Below are 26588 nucleotides of genomic sequence, written 5' to 3' on the forward strand. Positions count from 1 at the left end.
GAAATGTGAAAGCTTAAACTACAAAACTTCTAGAAGAAAACATAGAAAATTTTTGTGATGCCATTTTAGGGAAAGATTTCTTAGATAAGACACGAAAAACACAAACCATTAAAAAAATGGATAAACTGACCTTTAACAAAGTTAGAAACTTTTGCTCATCAAAGACACTATTAAGAAAATTAAAAGGTAAGCCTAAAAGATGAGAGAAAATACAATACATAACATCTGAAAAAGAACTTAGATCTAGAATATACAAAAACATGTTATGCCTCAAAAAATCAGAAAACCATCCAATTAAAAATGGGCAAAAGACTTGAATAGGAACTTTATAAAAGAAAATATACAACTGGCCAGTAAGCACATGAAAACATATTTAACATCTTTAAAATATACCCTGAATTTTCGGGAAACACAAATGAAACTATGATAAGATACCACTACATGATCACTAGGAGGACTACAATAAAAAGTCAACAGCCACAAGAACGACATCATGCATTGGAAACACTGGAACTGTTATACACTGCTAGTGAGAAAGTGGAATGGTAAAACCACTTTGGAAAACTTCTGTCAGCTTCTTAAAAAGTTAAGCATTTATACTGCCCAGCCATTCCATTCCTGGGTATTTTCCCAAGAGAAAAGAAAATACATGAACCCAGAAAAACACATACATGAATACTCATGCCCGTTTTAGTCATAATTGTCCCCAAGTGAAAACAACGTGAATGTCTGTCAACAGATGAATGGATAAACAACATGTGGAATAGCCATATAATGAAATACTACTTGGCAATAAAAGGAACAGATTACTGACATGCACAGCAATATGAATAAATCTCAAAATCATTTTGGTGAGTGAAAGAAGCCAGACACAGAATTGTACGTGTTGTAGGAGTCCATTTGTATAAAATTTTAGAAAAGACAAATGAATCCATGGAAACAGAAAGTAGATCATCATTGTCCTGGGGCCAGGGGTGGAGGGAGGGACAGGCAGCAAGGGGTCCTAGAAAATTGGAAATATTCTAAAAATTCTTTGTAGCAGTGATTTTACGGGTGTACACATGGATCAGACCTTCCTGAATCACCTTATATTGAGGTCCTAGTCCCTCGTATGATGACATTTGGAGATGGGGCCTTTGGGAAGTAATTAGAGTTCGATGAGGTCACGAAGGTAGGGTTATCATGACGGGATTAGCACCCTTATAAAAAGATACACCATGCTCTTCTCTTTCTCTCTGCTGTGTGAGGCTGTGGTAAGAAGGTAGCTATCTGCAAGCTCTCACCAGAACTGACCATGCTGGCATCCTGGTCTCAGACTTCCAACCTCCAGAACTTTGAGAAATAACTTTCTGTTGTTTAACCCACCCAGTCTGTGGGATTTTGCTATGGCAGCCTGAGCTACTGTATCATGCATAGTCAGTAAAATGCAAGCTAAAATGACACTGAAGTACAACTGCATACCCATCAGACTGGTATACATTTAAAGGGTTTTGTAAAGATAGTAACAGACAAACTCCTAGAGAGCAACTGGGCAATATCTTTAAATGTTGACGATTTTCATCCCCTAGGACTCAGGAATTTAATTGTGATCAGTTATCTAAGAAACTCCCGCACACAGGCACAAGCCCTAAGCACCACCCCCCCAAAAAAAAAGTTTGCTGCAATCTTTTTTTGATGTGGCAGAATATTTGGTAGTTCTTCAAAAATAGTGAGTAAACAGTGCTATGCTTGTATCATGAAGCTTTATTCAGCAAAAAAATAAACTTAAACCCTACCCTATCAATGGAGAACCAGCTCCAGAAGCCAATGACAATTTTCGCTGATTGTTGATTTCTTCAGATTTATCCTCAGTGCCAAATAGTGTTAAGAAAGAGAGTGGAAAAGGTTTCCATACAGAATCAAAGGAATTTCATTTTGATTATGGCCTGTCCTACCTACTAATTTCTTGGCCACAAATAATTTATTAAATTTTTTCGTATCCCTGGCCTTATAGTAACAAGATTTTCTGTTATCTACAAGCAATGAGAAAAAGTTGTGAAGATGGCTCAAACTCCATATTGGACAAAGGAAAAAAAAAAAACTACCAGCATATGTTGTTTTATTGTACTTCACTTCACTGCACTTAGCAGATAATGTGTTTTCACAAATTGAAGGCTTTTGGCTACCCTAGGTCGAGCAAGTCCAACAGGGCCATTTTTCCAAAAACATTTGCTCCTTTCATGTCTTTGTGTCATATTCTGTTAATTCTCAAATATTTCAAATTTTCTATTATTATACTTGTTATAGTGATCTGTCATCAGGGATCTTCGATGTTACTACTGTAATTGTTTGGGGGTGCTATAAACCACATAAGATGGCAAACTTCGTCAATAAATGCTATGTGTGTTCTTACTGCTCCATCGACTAGCCATTTCCCCATCTCTTTCCCACTCTTTAGGCCTCCCTATTCCCTGACACCCAACAGTACTGAAGTTAGGCCAATTAATAATCTTACAATGGCCTCTAAGGGCTCAAAGGAATAGTTGCGTGTCTCTCAGTTTAAATAAAAAACTCGACATGATTTTAAGTTTAGCGAGGAAAGTATGTTGAAAACCAAGACAGGCTGAAAGCTAGGCCTCTTGCGCCAGTTAGCCAAGTTGTGAATGCAAAGGAAGAGTTCTTGAAGGAAATTAAAGTGTTCCTCCAGAGCACTCCTCCTCCTTCCACAAAGTAAAACTAATTGCCTTCTTGCTGATATGGAGAAAGTTTCAGTGGTTTGGATAGAAGATCAAACCAGTCATGACATTCCCTTAAGCCAAAGCCTAATGCAGACCAAGGCCCCGACTCTCTTCAGTTCTATGAAGACTGAGAGAGGTGAGGAGGCTGCAGAAGAAAAGTTGGAAGCTAGCAGAGATTGGTTCATGAGGTGTGAGGAAAGAAGCTGTCTCCGTAGCATTCACGTGCAAGGTGAAGCAGCGAGTCCTGACGGAGAAGCTGCAGGAAGGTATCCAGAAGACCTAGCTAAGGTAATCAATGAAGGTGGTTACACTAAACAACAAATTTTCAGTGTAGGTGAAATTGGAAGAAGATGTCATCTGGGACTTTCATAGCTAGAGAGGAGAAGTCAATGCCTGGTGTCAAAGCTTTCAAGGACGGGCTGATTCTCATGTTAGGGGCTAATGCAGCTGGGGACTTGCAGTTGAAGACAATGCTCACTTACCATACCAAATATCCTAGGGCAATTATTCTTAGTCTACTCTACCTCTGCTCTGTAAATGGAACAAAGCCTGGATGATAGCACATTTGTTTGCAAATGGTCTACTGAATATGTTAGGCCCATGGATGGGACCTACTGCTCAGAAACAAAGATTCCTTTCAAAGTATGACTGCTTATTGACAATGCACCTGGTCACACAAGAGCTCCAATGGAGATGGACAACAAGTTCAATGTTTCTGTGCTAGATAATACCACACCCATTCTGAAGCCCACGAATCAAGGAGGAATTTTTACTTTCAAGTCTTATTATTTAAGAAATTCATTTTGTAAGAGTTTACCTGCCCTACATAGTGATTCCTCTGATGGATCTGGGCAAAGTAAACTGAAAACCTCTGAAAACAATAAGTGGATTTTTTAAAAAAATCTTATGAATACTTTAAATGGATAGTTTATTGAACATAAATTATACTTCAATAAAGTTAAAAAACATTAAATTCTGAAGTCATATTGAATCCTTTGCAATTGCTCACACATGTCATATTTTTTCATGCCTCGGTGTCCTCATACATAGTCTTCCTTCTCGTAGGACATGCCCTTACCCCCCTCACCCCAAATATCCAGCTTTGCCTGGCTAACTCTTCTTCCTTAAAAATTAGTTCTAGGTTGCCTAGAGGGCTTAGTCAGTTAACCGGAGCCCCAAGGTCCTGAGATCGAGCTCCACTGGGATGGAGCAGGCTCCCTGCTCAGCAGGTAGTCTGCTTCTCCCTCTCCCTTTGCCCCTCCCACCCCCACTCATGCTTCCTTGCTTGCTTGCTCTTTCTAATAAATAACAAATAAAATATTTAATAAATCTTTATTAAAGATTAAAGATTAAAATCTTTAATAAATATGAATCTTTAAAAAAATAAGATAAAATTAGTTCTAATGTCTGTTGACTTGAAAACATTTTCTCAACCAAATGTGAGCTAGCAGCCCTCCTAATTGTTCCCATAGCATTCTGTGTTGAACCTAATCAACACATGGAGAAAGAATATCATAAAAAGCTCATGTCCCCTGTATCAAGGTCAGCGTGGTGAGTTCCCTCCAGAGTCCCGATAGCCTGGCTATTGAGAGATCTCCTAGAGTATCAGTTATGGCTCTGGTAAAAATATCTCAAGGATTTCATCTTTAGCCCAGGCTCAGAAACATGATCCTTGTCAGCACACTAAAAGTACATCAGGAGTCTCTTGACATTAAACAAGTTCGCAGGACATAATAAGGAAAAAACGATCTCAGGAACCAAAATACCACAAATCCAACCAGCAGGTTTTCTTCCCTTGCAGGCCAAAAGCTGTCTTCAATTCACACTCAGGACATGGGTAGAAAGAATTTACTCAATTAGGAAATTCTATGTTGCTTTAGAAACAGAACTCGGACCCATAAGTAGAAATCACTGGTATTAGATGTTTGCTCATTATTACCATGACAGTAGTTCAAAAACGGGATCAACTCTCTCAAATATTATATGCATTTCCTGTCCCTGGAACTGCTAGAAATAGTTGATTGACCCTCTGCCATGAAATGGCAGATGATGCCCACCATACCAATGTAAAAGGGACTTAAGGTCATTAAAGTTCCAACTTTCAGACTCTATGCATTTTCTCATCTCACATCCTAGCACACAGATGTGCATGAGATGCTATAGGTTAATTTTGATGAAGTCCCAAAAGTTTATTTTGGCTTTTGTTTCCTCTGCCTTTGGAGACATATCTTGAAAGAAGTTGCTGTGGCTGATATCGAAGAGATTACTGCCTATGTTCTCCTCTAGGATTCTGATGGATTCCTGTCTCATGTTGAGGTCTTTTATCCATTTTGAGTTTATATTTGTGTACAGTGTAAGAGAATGGTCAAGTTTCATTCTTCTACATATAGCTGCCCAGTTTTCCCAGCACCATTTATTGAAGAGACTGTCTTTTTTCCACTGTATATTTTTTCCTATTTTGTCGAAAATTAACTGACCATAGAGTTGATCCATAGTACAAAATAACATTTTGTCCCATTGATTGATATTTCTGTACTTTTTAAGTCTCAGCTGCTACAACCTTTCTAAGTTTCTTCATCTGTAAAATACCTTTCTTGAAAAATTAGGGAAAAGTTAAATAAGATAATATGTATCAAGCACGTAGTTTATGTTAAATATTTAATAATTATTAATACTCTTACTGCTCAGTTTATACATGAAAGACAACAGATGAGAAGAACATCCAGATACCAATTTCAAGTACTTCTCACTCTGGTTTCACAAACTCCCCAAGACGAAGAGCCCTTTGAGGTTGGGTCAGTTATTCGTCTTTGAATATCTAATGCCATGCTCAATGCCAAGAACTTACTGGCTCTTAATACTGTTTGCTAAATAATTAAGTGACCCAGGAGATCTTGGTTGGGTGCCTTTCCCCAAAAGTTCTGGATGGTTCTTCAACTCAAGCAGCTCACTTTTTCCACTGGGTAGTTCAACAATAACCACAAGAAAAACAAAAGCCAGCCAGGAGGCCATATGAAGAATCCGGGTAGCAAAAACAGTTATACAGCCAACGTGGATCTTATCAAGCTCAAGGGAAGTGGGGAGAAGGAAGAAATAGATTAAATTCAGGAAAGGGGGCGACATCATTCTCTGTAATTGTAGTCACCAAACAATCACACATCTGAGAAGCATTAGTCACCTGTATAAATACTATGAGTCATGCTGTCCTTTATGACAGCATGTAAAGGGTTGCATTTTATGGAGGTGAAGCTCAATCTGACATATTTACAGTACAATCCCACATCACATCCTCTCCAGTTATTGCAACAATGCCTAGAGTTCAGTTTGAGATAGGAAAGACTACGTCAATGAAGTGAAAGCAGTATAAAATGTCAGAAGAGATCCAAAGAGATAATGCATCTGAAAATGTTCCCAAAACTAGAAATATTATTTAAAGCCAAAGTGATATTCTTATTACCCGAGTCCATCAAGTCACAGAATGCACAGGGCAGATTTGCACTTGTTTCACGTATTTGTTCAAGAAATAATAACAATGATGAAGAGTTAATTTGATGGATGACATTGATAAGTGATTTTCCTTAATTATAAGCCATTACAGCTGCATACAAAAGTTAACTACAAAATTTTTAAAAGATGATATCTGCTTTCTAGCATATATACTTGGTATGAAAAGAACTATAATAGAAGTCATTGTAATTCATATTTAGATATATCTGGTAAAAAAATATAGAGGCTTTTGTTGTTATTCATGTGATAGGACTTAAAATTAGGCAGACTGTCAGTGTATCAGTTCTCGTATGGAAATCAAAGACATATCAATCAATCAAAAAGCAAATTATGGAGAATTTATAATGACTCTTTCATCCTGGGGTCTCTGGGAAGTTTAAAGAACTACAGGGTATAGAATTAACTTTCAAGTAGTTTATATTAAGAGTTCAGAATAATACTATATTGCTTTCACTTTATTAATGTTGTCTTTCCTATCTCAAACTGAAAATAACAGTGCACGTAAGTGCCAAATTGTACTATCAGGAAAGATGGAAAGAATTCAAAGTATTTTTTCAAGGACCAGTATTTTGTCTAGTATTTTTGTCGCACCATTCAACAAAATAGAATTGTTTAGGATTAGGCTGTACTAACTGTTCTGTGTAAGAAAGACTGCAGTCTAGAGGTTAAAAGTATGGCACTTCAGCCAGATTGCCTAGGTTTGATTCCCAATTAGCTTATTATCTATGTGTCCTTGACCTTATTTTTTTTAAAGATTTTATTTATTTATTTGACAGACAGAGAACACACGTAGGCAGAGAAGCAAGCAGAGAGAGGAGGAAGCAGCCTCCGTGATGAGCAGAGAGCCCAATGCGGGGCTCAATCCCTGGACCTTGGGATCATGACCTCAGCCGAAGGCAGAGGCTCCAACCCACTGAGCCATCCAGGCGCCCCATGATGGATCCTTTTAAAACTGTAAGCAAAAGCACGCTGTTTGCCTGGTTAAATCCATTCAATGACTCTGCATCTCTCACTCCCCAAACCCAGCCCACACACAAAAGCAAATTAAACATTCCTTACAATCATATACAGTAACCTCTCTGAGAATTCTTTTAATTTTCTCTATCTTGTTATACTTCCAGTGTTGTTTTTCTGCCCTTAATTGGACTCTGCAAATCAGTCTTTCTGAGTCCCAGACCTGTTTGCTTTCCCTAGAATCCTCCTCCTCTGAAGTCCTAGACTAGATTAGGCCTCTGTGAACACAGAACACTTTGTAACTCTCTTTTCTTAATATTTATTTGCAGTTTATAGTTTAGCATCGTTATTCTTAGTAGTACATAAAATGTGTGAGGATAGGTACTGTTTTTTTTTTTTTAATTTAAATATTATTTAGTTAACATACAGTACAATATTGCCCTCGGGGGCAGGACTTGTTTTGTTTAGTTCAATGTTGAATTCCCAGTACTTCATGTCATTCTAGGCATGTCAGAAGCAATCAATAAATATTGACGTATGGAAGGGAAGTAGAAAAACAACCTATTAAGGTACTAGTCACATTTTTCCTTACCTAACCCTATCTCCTAGTTGATCCTACACCCTCAACACACATTTCACCATTATTACTGAACTTGGAAAACCAGATCTTTTTTGTTGTGCACATGACCCAAGCTCTCTGCTCCTTACCATCTGTACCACTGGACAAAAACCACAAAGCCCTCACTTTTGGTCTCCTTAACTAAATGTGTAAGATAATGGACAGATCCCTTCCTCCCCTTGCCCTCAGGGTGCTCATCTATACCAGAGGGAATATGATGGGGTGATACTGACACTCTAGCATTCAGAAATTCTGTGAAACGCTCATATCTGCAGCACCCCATTTTGTGACAGTTTACCCCAGTAAACAATGGTGTGTCAAAGCCAGCTTTTATGGGCTCGCTCAAGTCAACTGTGGGCATCCCTTCTCAAACTTGAGTTCAGTGACATCATATTGGTAGTTTGAAATCAGCCAGAGTAGGATTCCATATACCACAGTAATCAACGAAAGTTATAAATGAAGGAGTTTGAGGGGGTGCTGGTTGTTAAACATTTCCTGGGACACTACTAACTGTAAGCTCCAGCTGCTACCATGGAACAGTGACCAGCCCTAGGTTAAAAATTAGCACTAGTGTTATGTGGAGCAAGAAGCATTGATGTAGGTAGTCTATAAGTGGACATGGAACACTAAAAAGAGGGGGGAAAAAACAGGTCTGGGATGGTGTATTTTATTTTTTTTCTCCCTTACCAAATATTTTTTTCCCTTATCAAATATTTGGTTTTTTTTTCAGTGTTCCAAGATTCATTGTTTATGCACCACACCCAGTGCTCCATGCAATACGTGCCCTCCACAATACCCACCACCAGGCTCATCCAACCCCCCACCTCCTCCCCTCCAAAACCCTCAGTTTGTTTCTCAGAGTCCACAGTCTCTCATGGTGGTATATTCTAGTTTAGGATTACCTCAAGGCAGACTCTGAGACACGGCTTTGAGTGAAGTTGGGAGGTGATCCAGGGGAACACCAGTGTGAGTCAGACAAGGGAAGAAAACCCATGCGAGGCACATTAATGAGCTGCTGTTGGTTATGGGCACCTGAGGCCCAGTTCCACTGGACATACACAGGAGACTATGTAGAACATGCCTCAGAACTGTTTCAACAGAACGTGAGGGAGCTGAGGTATTGATCCACAACTCCTACCTAACATTGACTAAGCTGTTTCTGCGGGCTTTGTGTCCATAGATTTTTTTTTTTTTATCCCTATATTCCAAAGCACACATCTGTAGCCAGGAGAAGTTCCCAGAGAATCACATGTGCTTACGATAAGAACCATTTGGCCCGTAGAAGAATAGTAAATATCTGCTAAGGAAGGATAATAATATGACAAAGAGGGGCTCCTGGGTGGCTCAGTGGGTTAAGCCTCTGCCTTCAGCTCAGGTCTTGATCTCAGGGTCCTGGGATCGAGCCCTGCACTGGGCTCTCTGCTCAGCGGGTCGCCTGCTTCCCCCTCTCTTTCTCTGCCTGCCTCTCTGCCTACTTGTGATCTCTCTTTCAAATAAATAAACAAAATCTTAAAAAAAAAATAATATGACAAAGAAATTAATGGCACTGACTCAGCATTGGAGAAGACACTTGACCAGGGATATTCAGCCTCAGATTGCTCTTTTCCAGCCAAAAGCCGAGATGTATCCTCATACCCCTGTATCATCCCACTGGAGTGGAGACTGAAGTCATTCTCCAGCAACCCACTGCAAGTAATTTTGAAGGGCAGTGAGCGTCATTACATTCAAACATTAAGAAATTTGCATAAGAGAATGTTAAGAAAAACATAGCTAGAACAGTAAAATTATAGTAGGAAAAACGCTGGAATTCAAGTTTGAACCCAAAGCAATTACAGTTAGAAAGAATGAGAATCATCTAAAACTGAAAGAAAATAATTTATATGCAGAAATGAATGGGGGGTTTCCACAGCACAGGATTAACAGATGTCTTAGAATCCAGATGACTAAAAGAGAAGAAAATTCCAAGATGAACCAAAGAGACATTATTCTTATATGTTGTTGGTTTCACCCATTTCTAGTACAGTATATTTGGATATTACAATGATGTTCTACATTGTATCTACTTTGTTATATCTAAATTCATCTCAAATTATGTAGTGCATACTGTTTTGTTTATCCCACAACATGTGTTTATGTTTTTCAAATTAATCCTTCAGTTATTATTATAAACTCTTAAAGGAACTCCAAGTGTTAACAAAACCTTTGCATCCAACCAGCAACTGCCATCTGGATTCTGGTGTCCAGAGGAGAAGAGATGAAGAGCACTGTGATAAAATAGTTCTTGAACAAGGTCTGTCCTGCTGATACATTAACCCACAATGGAGAGAGGAACCGAGAATGGATGTGGGGCAGAGAACAGTGAACTGGTAATGTAAACATCAATCTGCTTTCATTCATAAAGAAGTTAAATATGTAAGTTCTATGGCAGGATTTCTCAAAATGTGGTTCAAAAACCCCTAGAGATCCCCAAGATCCTTTCAGTAAGTCCATGAGGTCAAAACTATTTTCATAATAACACCAAGATTTTATTTGCTTTATTTACCCTCACTTTCTCATGAGTGTACAGTGGAATTTTCCAGAGGCTATATGACCTGAAAGGATGCCATCACTCTGACAGCTAGTGGAACATGTGTTTTTGTGTTCTTATGTTTCAAGTTTTCTCAGCTTTTATTTCTAATCTGGTAAATACTGATGGAGAGAACCCACATAAACAAAAGCTCTTTGAGGTCCTCAATAATGTTTAACAATTCCAAGGGCAAAATGTTTGAGAATCACTGTTCTATGGTATTCTTCAGCAGTAATATTGATGTAAGGCATCTACTACAAATAAAGATGAGATAACTTTAGGAAACATTAAGAATATATTTGAACTCAAAATATTTTAGAGGTAGAAGGGCCTATATTTGTTACCTAATCATTATTTCAGTAGGTGAGGAAAGTGGCATTCAGAGATATTTGTTCTCCAACTTACAGAGGTAGGTAACAAAAGGGCAGGATTAGAACACAGGACTTGTAAATGTTTAGAAGTTTTTTTGTTTTTTCTTTTGAATCTTACAAAGTCCTGTCACAGACCATCCATTTCATTCTTTAACCTTCAGGTGGAACCATACAGATGTGTTGGGGACATGAGAATGAATCGGTCTGTGAAAACACATTCGAAACCAACTGACACATTCTGAATCAGAAAGGCTAGAAATAAATTTAATGAAATTATTATCTCTCAAGTTCCCTCTCCTATCATTTAGTAAAGAAGCTGAGTCTATTTATTTCAAAGCAACGTAGGGAGATATCCCATTAAAGTAACTGCAAAGAAATTGATCTTGTCACTCATCGCAAGGTCATCTTGTCAGATCCTTCCTCTTACTCCTGAAGAAGACACTTCCTAAATTCCCCAGTATCTTCCTAATATTTCTGCTAAGCTGCAAATGTAGCTTCATTGACAAAATAATGGCAGCATATGACTCATATGCCAATAACGGATATAACAGTGCTTTATGAACAAGAATGGATGGATACGAAAGTTATGACTATTATAATGCTACGTTCAGTTTGGCTCAAAAACTGGTTCCAGATCCATTTCTGAAGCATTCTCGGGGTTTCTGGAGACATTAGGAGGTAGTGATTGAAACTACTCATTCCTCCATCAAAGAAAGGTAAGTTCACACCGGGTATCTACCACTTAAGGACCACGTGACCTTTGGCAAGAAACCTAAGCATATAAGCCTCGAATTTCTCAAATGTGTAAAATGGGGGTGATAACAGTACTTGCTTCACCAAGTTGTAAGGATTAAAGAAGATAAATGCAGTAGGAGGCACACAGAAGATGGTGAATGCGATTTAGTTACCTTTGGATATTCCTCTTATCACCATCCTAAGTATTAGAATGAATGCATCACCACGAAGCCAGACTTCAGAGACTGGTGTGGTAAAGCAGGAAGGTTCTGAGAAATTCCCAACCATGACGGGTGCCATATTGAGAATGGGAGCAAGACACAAGAACTCCTCAGTCTCGGGATAGCCTAAGAAGCACCAGTCCTGGGATCAGAGAAAATAGGTTTGAAACTCACACCTGTCAGAAAGATCGGAGTTGAGAAGGGCTGGGATTTGGGTCTGTATTAGAGTTGGGGTTAGAAAAAACTGAAATACAAACTACAGATATTTCCAGGCCTTTTTTTTTTTCTTGTAAGACCCGTCCTTCCCAAAGTGATCTACTCTCTATCCAGATGCATATTCCACTTCCAGTTTCTGTTAATAAAGTCTAAGGTAAGAAAATAGATGAAGTATTGGTTGATAAGGAGGGACTTGGCCCTGCGGCATTTGTATTTCAAACCAGGCTCAGGAGGATAAACAGCTTTCATGCCCAAAGGATCGTCTTTCCAAAGGGGAAATGTCAGGCTACATATCACATCATTACACTTTCTCTAATATCTTGAGCAAGTTGTAAAAGACATTTGGTATTATTTGCTGAGAAAGAGGATATGAAATGACTAACTTTGCCTGAGAAAATAACTGCATGTATATTCAAAGACAACAAATTCAGCATCTGATTTTGATCAAGGATACTGTGCCACATTCCAGACCCCAGGGGCTGACAACACTTAATTCAGATGAAGATCAATTTACAACCGAACCTTCCTGAATGAAGCCAGGCAATTATTATAGCGTGCTGTTGCAGTAGAGGATACCTGCATTTTCTCTGCCACTGATCATTTATGTGAACTTGAACAAAATACTTAGCTTCCTAATTCTGTTCCCTCATCTATAAAATAAGCATCAGGATAGTACCTGCCTCACAGGTTTGTCCTGAATGTTACGTGAGATGATACATGTGGGCCTTTAGTATAGTGACTGACATGTACTAACAGATATGAGTTGTTTTTATTATTGGGTCAAAGAACAGATTCTAAGAAGCAAACCTTAACCGACTGGTCAAAATCAGCTGTCCATGATGTCAGGACAAACACTGACACTGGCGCTATGTATCAATACTAGGTAACTAACAAAGGAAGAAAAGTTGCTTAGAATTTACAAAAATAATACCAATTACTCATATAGGTAAAATATTTAACACTCTAATTTCCATATTGTTTATTTTAATCCAACAACCATATTTGGATGTCTATTACATGCCCAGTATTAGCACATGAGAACACAGAAGAGGACACTGTCCTTGCCCTCAAGAAGCTCATAAGTTACTAGATCAGATAACTATGTAAATAAATAATTACAATGCATATTGTAATACATATAATTATGTGTATATATTATTATATTATTATTATATTACATAATATATAATATAATAATATATATAAATACATATAATTATGTATGTATATCCAGTGACAGAAATGCATATGAGATACAGTCTTAGCACAGAGAACAGAGGAAACAATATGGTGAAGATGAGTTATTCACAAAGTCTTCACAGCTCAGAAACTATTTTATGTGTACACTAGGGACCTAGAGAGTTCAGAAAAAGAACCGCTCCAACACACACACACGCACACTCAACTGATTTTCAACAAATGTGCCAAATTAAATCAGTGGGAAAAGGATAGTATTCAACAATTGGTGCTTGAACAATTGGATACCCATATGGAAAAAAAAAAAATCTCAAGCTTTGCATTATACTGGAATATGAGTAGTAGCCCTAAATATGAGTGCTAAAATTATAACACTTCTAGAAAAATACATAAAAGAATATCTTTTTGACTTTGGGTTAGGCAAAGAGTTCTTTTTTTTTTTAAAGATTTTATTTATGTATTTGACAGACAGAGATCACAAGCAGGCAGAGAGGCAGGCAGAGAGAGAGAGAGAGAGGGAAGCAGGCTCCCCACCGAGCAGAGAGCCTGATGCGGGGCTCAATCCCACGACCCTGAGATCGTGACCTGAGCCAAAGGCAGAGGCTTAAACCACTGAGCCACCCAGGTGCCCCTAGCCAAAGAGTTCTTAGGGCACAAAAAGCATGAACCATAAAAGAAAAAACATTGATAAAATGCACTTCATCAAAACTTAAAATCTGTAGTGATAAGATACTCTTAAGAAAATGAAAAAGCAGGGCACCTGGATGGCTCAGTGGGTTAAACCTCTGCCTTCGGCTCGGGTCATGATCTCAGGGTCCTGGGATTGAGCCCCCCATCGGGCTCTCTGCTCAGTGGGGAGCCTGCTTCCTCCTCTCTCTCTCTCTCTCTCTCTCTCTCTCTCTGCCTGCCTCTCCACCTACTTGAGATCTCTGTCAAATTAATAAATAATATCTTTAAAAAAAAGGAAAGAAAATGAAAAAGCAAGCCACACTAGAAGAAAATTACTTACAAAACATTTAGCTGGTAAGGGATTTGTATCCAAAACATGTTTTTTTTTAAAATATTACAATCAATAATAAGAAAACAACAAATTAACTTTTAAAAATGGGCAAAAGGAAAAATGATAAAATAAAAATGTGCAAAAGGTTTGAACGAATGCTTTACCAAAGCCAGCCAATAAGCACAAGGCAATATGTTTAACACCATTATTCATTATGGAAAAACAAAACCGTAATGTGATGGAATGGTTAAAATTTAAAAGACCGACCATACTGTAGGCTAGAAATCAAATGTTCACACTTTGCTGCTAGGAATTAAAAATGGTATAGCCACTTTGGAAAACAATCGGGCTGTTTCTTTTAATGCTAAAACTTACAGTACCATAAGGCACAGAATCCCTCTAGGTGGTATTTATCTAAGAGAAACAAAAATGTATGTCCATGGAAATATCTGTATTCCAGTGATCATGATGGCTTCAGTCATAATGGTCCCAAACCGGAAACGACGCAAATGTCCATCTACCAGTGAATGGATAAGTACAAGGTAATAGACTTATATAAGAGAATACTACTCAGCAGTGAAAAGGAACAAACCACTTATGAAAGTAACAACATGGATGAATCTCAAACGCATTTAAAGTGAAAGAAGCCAGACTCAAAAGATCACATACAGTGTGAGTCCATGTATACAAAATTCTAGAAAAGGCAAAACTACAATGAAAGAAAGCAAGACAGTAGTTACCAGGGGCTGGTAACTGACAGCAAATTGGCAGGAAGGGCCTTTCTGAAGTAATGGCCATGCTCTATATCTTGTTCGTGGTGATTAAATACCTGCATACATTTGTTGAAATTCATCTAACCGTACAATTTAAATTGGTGAATTTTAATGTATGCAACACATATGTCAGTGAAGCTGCTTTTTCAAAACAATCATTTATGGGTTCCAACTGAAGAAACAGTTCAATTGTCTGATTTTCTTAAAAAAATGCAAATTTTAGGGTACTGAAACTTTAAGATGTACAATTCTTCAAAAAGCATTTAACATTATCATAAATCTGGTTATGAATAATATCAGTGTAAATAATGTTCAAAATAGTCCCAAAATAAAAACCCACTGTTAAAAACAAAGGATTTATGAGCAGTATTTCATTATAATTTACAAAGTGAACCATTCTTTAAGTAAAATAAAGGAAATTCTCCCATTCAAATATATTAAAAATAGAGGTACCTTAAGATAAAATTATGTGTCTAAATGAAAAAAATCTTAAGAAAACCTGATATATGAAAATTTGGACATGCACATTAAGTGATTATTTGCTTCATAAAAAGTTTCACAATCAATTTATTTTAACAGTAAACTTCTCTATTCCATTTAAAATGACTTAATTACAGATTTTTAGGAAGGTGCTCCAAATTGTACTGAGTATAAACAAGAATCAGGAACTCTGAGCAGTCTGGCTACAATTATGTAATAATGATATATAATTACATACAATTATATAATAGTAATGGGGAAAAGTAATCATAAATTTACTTACTTGAAATCTAAGCCCCTCCTGACACTGATTAGTCAGGAAATTACTGGCTAAAGGTGAGACTCAAGATGTGAGCAATTCCCCTGTACTTAAAAAAAATTGAGGCCAGCATCTCTAAATCCTACCAAGGACAGAAACAAGTAAAAGACGTTAGTCTAATTATATTTTCCAGGATAAAGAGATACAGAGGGTGGTAGAAGATAATTCCAGTCATCCGCCGCATTAATTTTGCAAACACAGTAAATAGTTTGAATCCTTATCTTTCGATTGCTAAAATCTGTTACATAAATTAAAGAAGTCTGGAGACTTTAGGTATTTTAAAACAAATTTACATATAGTGGGTAGCCAATTTACACTGTTCCTCCAAGTTTCCCTGGAAAGAGACCAATGTGTAATCAAAAGTTTTCTAAATAATCTATGCTATGATACCAAATGAATACAAATGTGGTGTCAACAAAAAATATTACACAATAAATTATAATCTCCCTTATTATTTTAAAGTTTTTGTTATATTCTCTCTTTGATTTTTTATAACCATGCTGTGAGGCATATAAGAAAAAAGCTGTACCCCAATTTCAGATAGGGAGAGACTGATTTGCCCTAGATCTCATACTGCATTTGTTATAAAGGGATTCCAAGTTCTTTACACTATGCCCTAAAATATTTCTAGCTATTGAGAAGACTTTGTTTCAAGGAACTCTAAGACTTTTAGCATCACTGAATAAAGGTTTATTTGTTACAGCTTTAATAAATCTCTGTTTCTGATATGGCATAATGACCTGAAACTTGGAAACCTGAAGTTCTATCCTGACACTTAACTAGTTACAAGGACTTGATCAATTCCATAGAGCTTCAGAGCGATACTGACCAAGAGGGCTTTGTGCACGTAATGTTGCTGTAACGTCCATCTGTGTGTAGTGGGGGTTGGGAAGGAAGAGGCTAACTGTCAGAAACATAACACAACATGAAACACACTACATGAAATCAGCTTTGCAAATTGTGAAACATCTGTTAAGGTCCAATTTACTCCCCCATGGTCTGAGAATTACAAACTCTTTGTCACAACAGAAATTCAAAGCAAAGATAAACTGTAATGCAATCTCATGGAGAGATCTACCATGACCGTGGCAGAACACCAGAGCAACAAAAAAAGCTTCCTTCTTGTTCTTGTTTATATCTTCTTAAGTCCTTCCATTTGACTTTAAATCTGCTAAGTTTCTTGAGGAGAACATCTCGTCTCTATTTAAGGGATCTCATTTAAGTTCCAACCCTGGCTCAATCTGCCTTCTTCATATTCACATCCAGGACAACTGGAGAAAAATCACTCAGTCCTACAGACTCATGGTCTACAAATCAGCTAGGCCCCAGAATCACCTGTGAACTGTTTTCCTCAGCTTGGTCAGTTCCTGCAGTCAGTGCCTCTAGTGACTTTTCCAGTGCTGCTGTCATGCTCACTACTCATGTCCTGAAGTCCTCCCTCTCAGAAGATAGCTCTTCCTCTCCATGTACTTCCTTTAACTTCTCCATGTCCACTCAGCTGTACCTCCTCACTAGGATCAAATGTCCTTCCTCCTTTTCAAATCTAGTCTCTTCATTGCTTTGTCCTTGACCTCATCCCTCCTCTACAGCATTGCTCCAGCAAACATGCTCTTCTTTTTTTTTAAAGATTTTTATTTATTTATTTGAGGGAGAGAGAGAGAGAGAGACAGCGAGAGGGGGAACACAAGCTAGGGGAGTGGGAGAGGGAGAAGCAGGATTCCAACTGAGCAGGGAGCCCAATGAGGGGCTCAATCCCAGCAGCCCAAGATCATGACCTGAGCCGAAGGCAGATGTTCAATGACTGAGCCACCCAGGCACCCCATAAACATGCTCTTCTTAATTGCAATCCTAAACCTTAGCCTATAAACAAGTCTAAAACACTCATACATTGCCATCAGTCTACTGTCCTATTTGTCTCTTTTCACATTTACTAAATTTATTGAAATGCTTGTCTACACCTTCTGTGTCTAACCCACCTAGTCACTTCTCAAATTGCTATAATCTAACTTTTACCCACTGCTCTCCTGCAACTGCTATAATAAATCCCAACTGTCAACTACAAAGGGACTAGGTCTTTGTACTCTTGCACCTGTTTACTGCATTTGAAGTTGTACTTAATTCCTCTTTCTTGAGACTTCCTGCTCCCTTGACCTTTGTGCCTCTGTAATACTCTCCAATCTCCACTGTGGACGATATCCGCTGATTCTTTCCACCCAGTACATCTCTCACCATTCTTCTGAGAGCAAAACTTTGTGGTTATGGTGGGGCTGCCAATCACAGCACCTGGCCACATTGATTGGTACAGAGATGAGCATATGACTTACACTCAGCCAATCAAAGCCTTCCTCCAGGGATATTTTGTATTTGGAGTTATCAAGGAAATGCTCTCGTCTTTCTGGTTTTGGAGCTAAAAGATTATGAGCCTGGAGCTGCCTGAGATCATGGCTCCAGCCTCAGAGGCTCACCAAAAAAACAAAAAACAAAAAACTTAACCATGTTCAAATTCCTGGTTTCAGTCACACCCAAAGCCAACTGTGACCCTGACTGTTCTGATAGGATTATTTGATCCTTGAAATTCTCCTCTTTGGCATAACCTAATACTTATTTGTTCTTAAACTTCTCATCCATCATCTACTCCAAATTTTTATCCTCTCTTCATTCTATTCATTTTACTCCACATATGCTCCTTTGGATGATTTCGACTGGGCTCTGGCTTTCAAACTTTTCACTGTGTGCTGATGACTCCCCAGTCTTTATCTCCACACCAGATCTCTCCCTGGTCCTTCACACTGAAGTATCAACTTGATGCTAAAAAACTTCACCTCGAGGGGCGCCTGGGTGGCTCAGTGGGTTAAACCTCTGCCTTTGGCTCAGGTCCTGATCTCGGGGTCCTGGGATCGAATCCTGCATTGGGCTCTCTGCTCGGCAGGGGGCCTGCTTCCTCCTCTCTCTCTGCCTATTTGTGATCTGTCTCTGTCAAATAAATAAATAAATAATCTTTAATAAATAAATAAGTAAGTAAATAAATAAATAAATAAAAATTAAAAACTTCACCTTGATTACTTACGATGGAATGACTATCTACCAGTTTTCTTGAGGTCAGTCTCAGGACAGATTTATCCTCGAGGCGTAATTATTAGTAACAATCTTTTACATTCTCAAAAGTGTCCTGATTTGAATGATAAAGTACCTGATCATCCTACCTCCAACTCAGTGTTTCCCAAACTAAACCCAACATTATTCCTCCTATATTGTAGTCACACAAACTAGAGGCCTAGAGTCATCCTTGACTCTTCCTGCTAAATCTGGCCTCCATGCTACAACCACATCCAGTCTTTGAACATGTCTTGAATTCACCATCTCCTCTCCTTTCCTATTGCCAATGCCCTGGTCTCTTATCACTTCTGAAGTCCAGCAGTAGTCTCTTAACTTCCAGTCTTATCCTCCTCATATCCATCACCCACATAGCCATTAGGGTGTTAAATTTTTAGCCCAAATTCTTCACCTCTCTCTATCCATGCCCTTGGCCATGACTTTGAAGTTCCCTCCACTAAAGATAGACTATATTTCCCTGCCTCTTCCCTTTGGGCTTACCCATGTGGGTTGTTTTAACCAACTGAATGTTTAAAAATATAACCCAAGGGATAACTGGGTGATGGACATTAAGGAGGGCACTTGATGGAATGAGCACTGGGTGTTATATGCAACTGATGAATCACTAAACTCTACCTCTAACATATAGTGTTAAGTAATCGAATTTAAATAAAAAAGAGTGCCAAATTAAGACTAATTTATTTGAAATAGATAGATAGATAGATAGATAGATCTCAAGCAGGGGTTTGACATGTACTATGTGATTGATCTTGGGCTCTTGAGCTTCTGACTTTGCCATTAAAAGAACACTGCTTCAGGGCACCTGGGTGGCTCAGTGGGTTAAGCATCTGCCTTTGGCTCAGGTCATGATCTCAGGGTCGGGGGATCGAGCCCCACGTCACGCTCTCTGCTAAGTGGAGAGCCTGCTTCTCTCCCTCTATCTCTGCCTGCCTATCTGCCTGCTTATGATCTCTCTCTGTCAAATAAATAAATAAAATCTTCAAAAAGAAAAGAAAAACACTGCTTCATTAGGCCATAGGTCCACGAAAGAAGAGAATTGGCCAGCAAAAAACTAGACCCAATCTGCAACTCATAGCCAAGTGTAGACAAGTCAAGCCTAGAACAGTTAATCCCAACCAAATAGCAGAAGAATGAGGGAGAATAAATATTGTTGTTTTCAGCCACAGAATTTTGGAGTGATCTGTTCTGAAACATTAGCTGACTGGCACAATTTCCCCTCCCTATTTTAGATCAAAGTACTGAATTAATCCAAATAGAAATCTAAAGTCATCCTTGATTCTTATGCCTCACTCAGACCTTCACATTCCAATGGTCATTATGTCTTACAAATCTATGGGGGTTTTTTGTTTTGTTTTATAAAGCTTATTTTTTTGAGAGAGAGAGCATGCACAAACACAAACAGAGGGGAGGAGAAAAAGGGAGGAGCAGAGGGAGAGGGAAAAGCAGATTCCCCGCTGAGCAGAGAGCCCAAAGCAGGGCTGAATCCCAAGACCCCAGGATCACGACCTGAGCCAAAGGTAGATGCTCAACCAACTGAGCCACCCGGGTCACCCAGGTGCCCTATGATTCTATCTTTTAAATGTTTCTTGAATCCAGAGTCCATCTCTATTCCTGCTGACACTTCCCTGGTTCAAACCTGTACCTCTTTGATTCTAAACTACTTCAATAAACTGACCTGGTTTCCTTGTGTCTAGTCCTGTCCTCTTTAAGTACGTGATTCACATAGGCACCAAAAGTTCTTCCTATATGGAACTTTAACCATTTCTGCCCATTTTAACTCTTCTTCCACCTTCTAAAAACCCTTTAATGAGTCTCCATCACCTACAGAACAAAATCAAACTTCCTTAACATATTAAACAAGACATTCATTGTCTGACCCCTACTCATACTCACCACTCCCTATTCCCATCCTGCAATATACCTTACAGCAATATTGCTTATAGTTTCGTAATATCTTTCCAGAAAGTATTCCCTGCCCCCTTTAACTATCCCTGATTATGCATTTCCCCTCTGTGCCTCCCACAATATACTGTACATATTCATTTGTACTTACCCACAGTATAATGACCTATCAATCTCTCTCTCCCACTGGCTTTTTGGGGGAAGACTGTCTTACTCATGTTTTAATTAAGAATCTTACTCTAGGGCACAACTTGACACATGAAAGGTGCTCAACAAATAATTAACGAGTAAATGAAGGAATGAGTGAATAGTGTGGTAAAATACATAAAACATATTTATATAAAATACATAAAACTTGTTTATTAAAACACTCCTCTAATACTCTCGCCTCTTAACCTCAAATTATGTAATTTTTTCTTGCTATTAATACATATGATTAAAAATTACCACTGAAACAAATCCATGTATTTGCGTAGGCTCTTTAAGTAGATTTGATATTGGAGATATGAAGGCAAGATAATAATACGATTAACCTCATTGCCCCATTCAGAAACTTGGGATCCCACTTCGATTTTACACTTTCCTTTACCAGTCAATTACTAAGTCCTGTGTAGTAGTTAATTTTAAGTGTTAACTTGACTGCTGGCGGTAGGGTGTCCAGATACGTGGTTAAACATTATTCTGTGTGAATGTGTGACAGGGTTTCTGAAGGAGATTAGCATTTGAATTGGTAGGCTAAATAAAGCAGATAGTCCTTCCAGATGTGAGTGGGCCACATCCAATCCCTTGAAGACCTGAACAGAATAAAAGACTGGGTAAGAAAGAATTCTCTCTCTGCCTGACAGTCTTCAAGCTAGAACATAAGGGTTCTTCTGCCTTTGGACATGACCTGGAATCTACACCGTCTGCTGTTCTGGTTCTCAGGCCTTTGGACTGAGAATGGAACTTCAGGGTACCACTGACTCTTCAGGGTCTGGACTTCTCAGTCTCCACAGTCACGTGAGGCACTTCCTTGCAATAAATCATATGCACATATGTAAATAGTAAAATGTATATTTTGTATATATGTACATACATACATTTCCATATGTACACATATAGACATATACATATATATAAAATACATATGTCTATGTCTCCCATTTGTTCTTTCTCTCTAGAGAACCTTGACTAACATATCTATAAATCCTACTGCCTAAAGAGCTTTAAAATCTCTCTTTCTCTTTATTTGCAAAAGCTCCAAGGCTGGGAATATGCATTTATTTTCACATCTAAACAGTATTTTGGTAAGAAGAGAACTGGGTCTCTTAGATTCTATTTTTCTTTGGTATATACCCATGTACCAAACTTCTAAAATTATGGTTACTCACAGGTTGGGGTTGTTTTTTTTTTTTTACTTTATGGATTCATAATTTGTTTTTTTTTCCTTTGAAAACCTTTCTACCCTCCCAGATCAGGTCAATTTCTACCTACTCCAATTTGTTCCATGGTTATTGTTCTACTCAGGCTCTTTCCCAAGCTCTATTCAGCTTTGATAATTCTTATAAAAGTAAAACTAGTATTACATGTTGGATACATAATATCCATCATGTATACCACTGATCAAACAATTCAAAAACTTCAATAGACCTGAAAATTACCACACAAAACCAAGGTTAAGTTTCCAAATATTTTTACAACTATCATACCATAAAAAGGTACTTACTTGGTACCTTTTTAGAAAAAGTACTTATTTAGTCAAAAGTACATGCTAAACTATTAACCTCTGTAATAAAAATATTCTGGCATAAAGGATAGCTTATGTAAACCAACTGAATACACATCACACATTAAAGGTAATTTCAATCACTACTGGAGCCACCAAAATAGCAACATGCTGGTCTCAATTTCTTTTTTTTTTTTTTCAGATTTTATTTATTCATTTGAGAGAGAGAGAGCAAAAGAGGGAACACAAGCAGGGGGAGTGGGAGAGGGAGAAGCAGGCTTCCCGCTGGGCAGGGAGCCCAATGCAAGACTCAATCCCAGGACCCTGGGATCATGACCTTAACTGAAGGCAGACACTTAACGACTGAGCCACCCAGGCTCCCCTGGTCTGAATATCTTACTGGAAAGCATTATGTATCTCCTGGTTGTAAAGAGAATTCTAAATATAAATTCTGACAACTGAAAGCATATACCAAACCTTCAGAAGGGTAAAAGTAGATGAAGATCTACTCTGCTTTACATCATTTTCTGAAACGTTTTAATTCAAACATGTTATCAAATGATATCCAAAAATCTTTCTACCTAAAAGAACTCCTCTAAAGATATTTTGAGCAAATAATTATTCCCTAAAATACATAAACAGAATACAGTGATATCTTTTAAATTTACATTTGCCAAGTTTTCTCTAAATAAGAAATAGAGTAGAACAGGTGTTAACAGAAAGTCACACCAGCATATAACTTATCTAAGAGCAAGAGGATGACCAAAACCATAACTGATATTTCTTTAACTAGAGAGTAGGGGAAAAGCAAGAGAAAGATATATGTAACTCAATCTACTTAGAGAAGTGTTCTAATATTTTTTTGAAGTTCCAACCTCATTAAAATGGCATTCCTCAAAGATTCAAAATAGGCATTGAGTGAAGACTTCCTAAAAACTCAAAAAAAGTTGGAATCATTAATAATCAATAGTCCAAAATAGTAATAAAAAAATCACAGCTCATATTTTTACTTTTTTTTTACAACAGATATTCTTTTCTCATGATCTATATTATACATAAGACCAGTCATAAAATTGATTTCCATGCTCTAATCATTCAACGTACCATTTATACAACAGGATGGATCCAGGGTAGAATTAAAAATCTACCACAGTTCACATGTAATTAGGATATTAAACAGCAAAGAATAAATGATAAACCAAATACATTTTTGTTTTCTTTCCATTTTTTTTCAAGTATAACTAACATACAGTGTGATGTTAGTTTCAGGTGTACAACAGAATGATTCAACAATTCTACACATTTCTCAGTGCTCACCAAGAGAAGTGTACTCTTGCCCTTTCCCATCTTGCAAGGTGGCCAGTGAGAAAGTTGAGAATTCAGATGCTAAGGAGAAGAAACCTGAAACCAAGAAGACTGATGCTGGTGGCAAGGTTAAGAAGGGTAACTCCAAGGCTAAAATGCCAAGAAATAGCAGGCCCTACTTGCAGCCCAACCCCTGTCCCAGTTAGAGGAATTGGCAGATTTTCCCCATCAGCTATGAATGCTAGAAAGGCCATGTACAAGACAAAGTATTCAGGAGCTAAATCCAGGAATAATCCAGTGTTCGCTGCTGTCACAAAACCTGTGACAAGAATGGTGGAACCTGAGTGGTTAAACTTCACAAAATGCCAAGGTTTGATCCTACTCAAGTTGTGTCTCGAAAGCTGTTGATCCCCGGCAAAAAGACCGCCCCCGTTAGCACGTGGGAAAACTGAAAATGGCATCACTCCTGGGGCCAGTGTGATCATCCTGACTGGGCGCCACAGAGGCAATCGGGTTGTTTTCCAGAAGCCGCTGAGCAGGGGCGCGCTGCTTGCGATCGGACCTCTGGCCGCAGCCGAGCTCCTCCGTGCGGAACACAATACAAATCTGTCATTGCCACCTCCACCAAAGTTGTATCGGGGCTGTGAAGATCCACAAACTTCTCACTGACCCTTCTCACTTCAAGAAGATGCAGAAACCCGGACACCGAGAAAGTGAGATCTTCCTCACAGGGAAAGAGAAAAAAGAGATTACAGAGCAGGCCAAGGTTGATCCCAAATCTGCAGTCTCGCAAATCTTGCCCAAAATAAAAGCTCTCCCTCAGCTCCAGGGCTGCTGTGCTCTGTGTTTTCTCTCCCAAATGGAGTTTATCCTCACAAACTGGTGGTCTAAATTTCTTACAAAGAACCTAATTAAATAACTGATCCATTAAAAAAAAAAGTATACTCCTAATTCCCTTTACCTACTTTACACCCATCCCCCACCCCCGCCCCTCTGGCAACCACCAGTTTTCTCTCTGTATTTAGGAGTCTGGGGGCACCTGGGTGGTTCAGTGGGTTAAAACCTCTGCCTTCTCTTCAGGTCATGATCCCAGGGTCCTGGGATCGAGCCCAACATTGGGCTCTCTGCTCGGTGGGGAGCCTGCTTCCTCCTCTCTCTGCCTGCCTCCGCCTACTTGTGATCTCTGTCAAATAAATAAATAAATTCTTTTTTTTAAAAAGAGTCTGGGGTTTGTTTATTTATCTCTTTTGTATTCTTTGTTCATTTGTTTTATTCCTTAAATTCCACATGAGTGAAGTTATCCCTTTTTAATGCTGAACTCAAGATCCCTCCAGGCTCAATTATAAGGGCAAAATGTGTACTAGGCGTTCCCTCTTAGTTTTTTTCTTCTCTTTGTTCTTAAGGCACTGTTTCTTCCCTAGTGCCCAACAACCCTCCTTCAATATGATGATCATTTTTTTATTTTGCCTCTTTCCTAATCTACCCCCTAACTGCAATCAGAATGTACCAATCTTGCCCAGCCCTTGCAAGGTCTGACAAATTAAGATTATTAAGGCTGAAATATTAATGACGTAAGGATCTCCTTCCAGACTGATCAATGAGGAATGCTTTGGGCAGCAAGTAACAGCAATACCAGCAATGACAGAAGCAACAACAACAATAAAAAACTACAGTAACATGAACTACTTAAGGTAGAGCAGCATCAAGTTGGGTGGTGGCTTACCCATGTCACCAAATATCTAGGCTCTTACTATTGTTATGTTTGACCATACTTAGCATATGGAATTTGGCCCATTGGCTGGTTGCTTCATGACTGCAAGATAGCTTTCCCAGTTCCAAGCAACACAATAAAAAGAAAACATTTGAATGTGGGATGTGATAGAAATGAAATCAAAACAGACTTTCTCCTCATGTACCTTGTTCCTTTTATGAGAAGACACAAACTTTTCATAAGCCCCAGAAAAATTTCCCTTTTATTTCATTAGACAAGGGAGTATAGGAAAGTGAGTCTCAGGCTTTTTCAGCTTCTATAGTGGAGGGGAGCTGGAAAAGAAAGGAATCGGCAATGGTTTCTAGGAAGCAAACTAAATGTGGCTACCACACCAGAGGCTACGCTTGAGACTAAACAGAGATTGGAAGGGTTTACATAACAAAAAGAAGCAGCAACAACTAAATTAAAGCTGCGATGGTTTGCAAATCTCTCTTTCCTACCCAACTGTGGATTTTAGGTGGATAGAGGCTGTCTTATTCATGTTATTTCTGCTTCAGAAATTTAATAAATATTCATGGAACAAATGAAGATAAAACATAAAAATCTCCTCAAATGAATTCCATAGGAATTCACTTCATGCTCCACAACTCCAATATACCCAGCCTTCACAGGACATTTTAATCTGAAAAAAAAAAAAAATCAAGATTCCTGTATGAATTTGAGAAGAGGACAGGTATTTTATAAAGTATTGCCAGGCTGAGAAGTGATTAACCTAGGGAATCAACATTTAGACAAAATGATATATTAAACTAATGCAGAGAATGGATTTCAGGGATGATTTTGTACTCTAAAATTCCAGAAGAATAACTAATATTCATAGAAACAAGAGCTGCTCGTGTTTTACTTCTTGTCCTTATTTTTTTTTGAAATTATTTATTTATTTGACAGAGAGAGAGAGATCACAAGTAGGCAGAGAGGCAGGCAGAGAGAGAAGGGGAAAGCAGGCTCCCTGCTGAGTGGGGAGCCCAACGTGGGGCTCGATCCCAGGACCCTGGGACCATGACCTGAGCCGAAGGCAGAGGCTTAACCCACTGAGCCACCCAGGTGCCCCCTCTTGTCCTTATTTTTTTTAAAGATTTATTTATGTGTGAGAGAGAAAATGTGAGTGGGGGGAGG

General features: G+C 38.4%; 1 pseudogene; it reads left to right on the forward strand.

Annotated features, from left to right (window-relative positions):
• The first annotated feature begins 2804 nt into the window (after positions 1-2804).
• Positions 2805-24592, forward strand: LOC125091512 (60S ribosomal protein L6-like; annotated as a pseudogene).
• The last annotated feature ends 1996 nt before the right edge of the window (positions 24593-26588 follow it).

Source organism: Lutra lutra, chromosome X, assembly GCF_902655055.1.
Source record: "Lutra lutra chromosome X, mLutLut1.2, whole genome shotgun sequence".
Taxonomy (NCBI): Eukaryota; Metazoa; Chordata; class Mammalia; order Carnivora; family Mustelidae; genus Lutra; species Lutra lutra.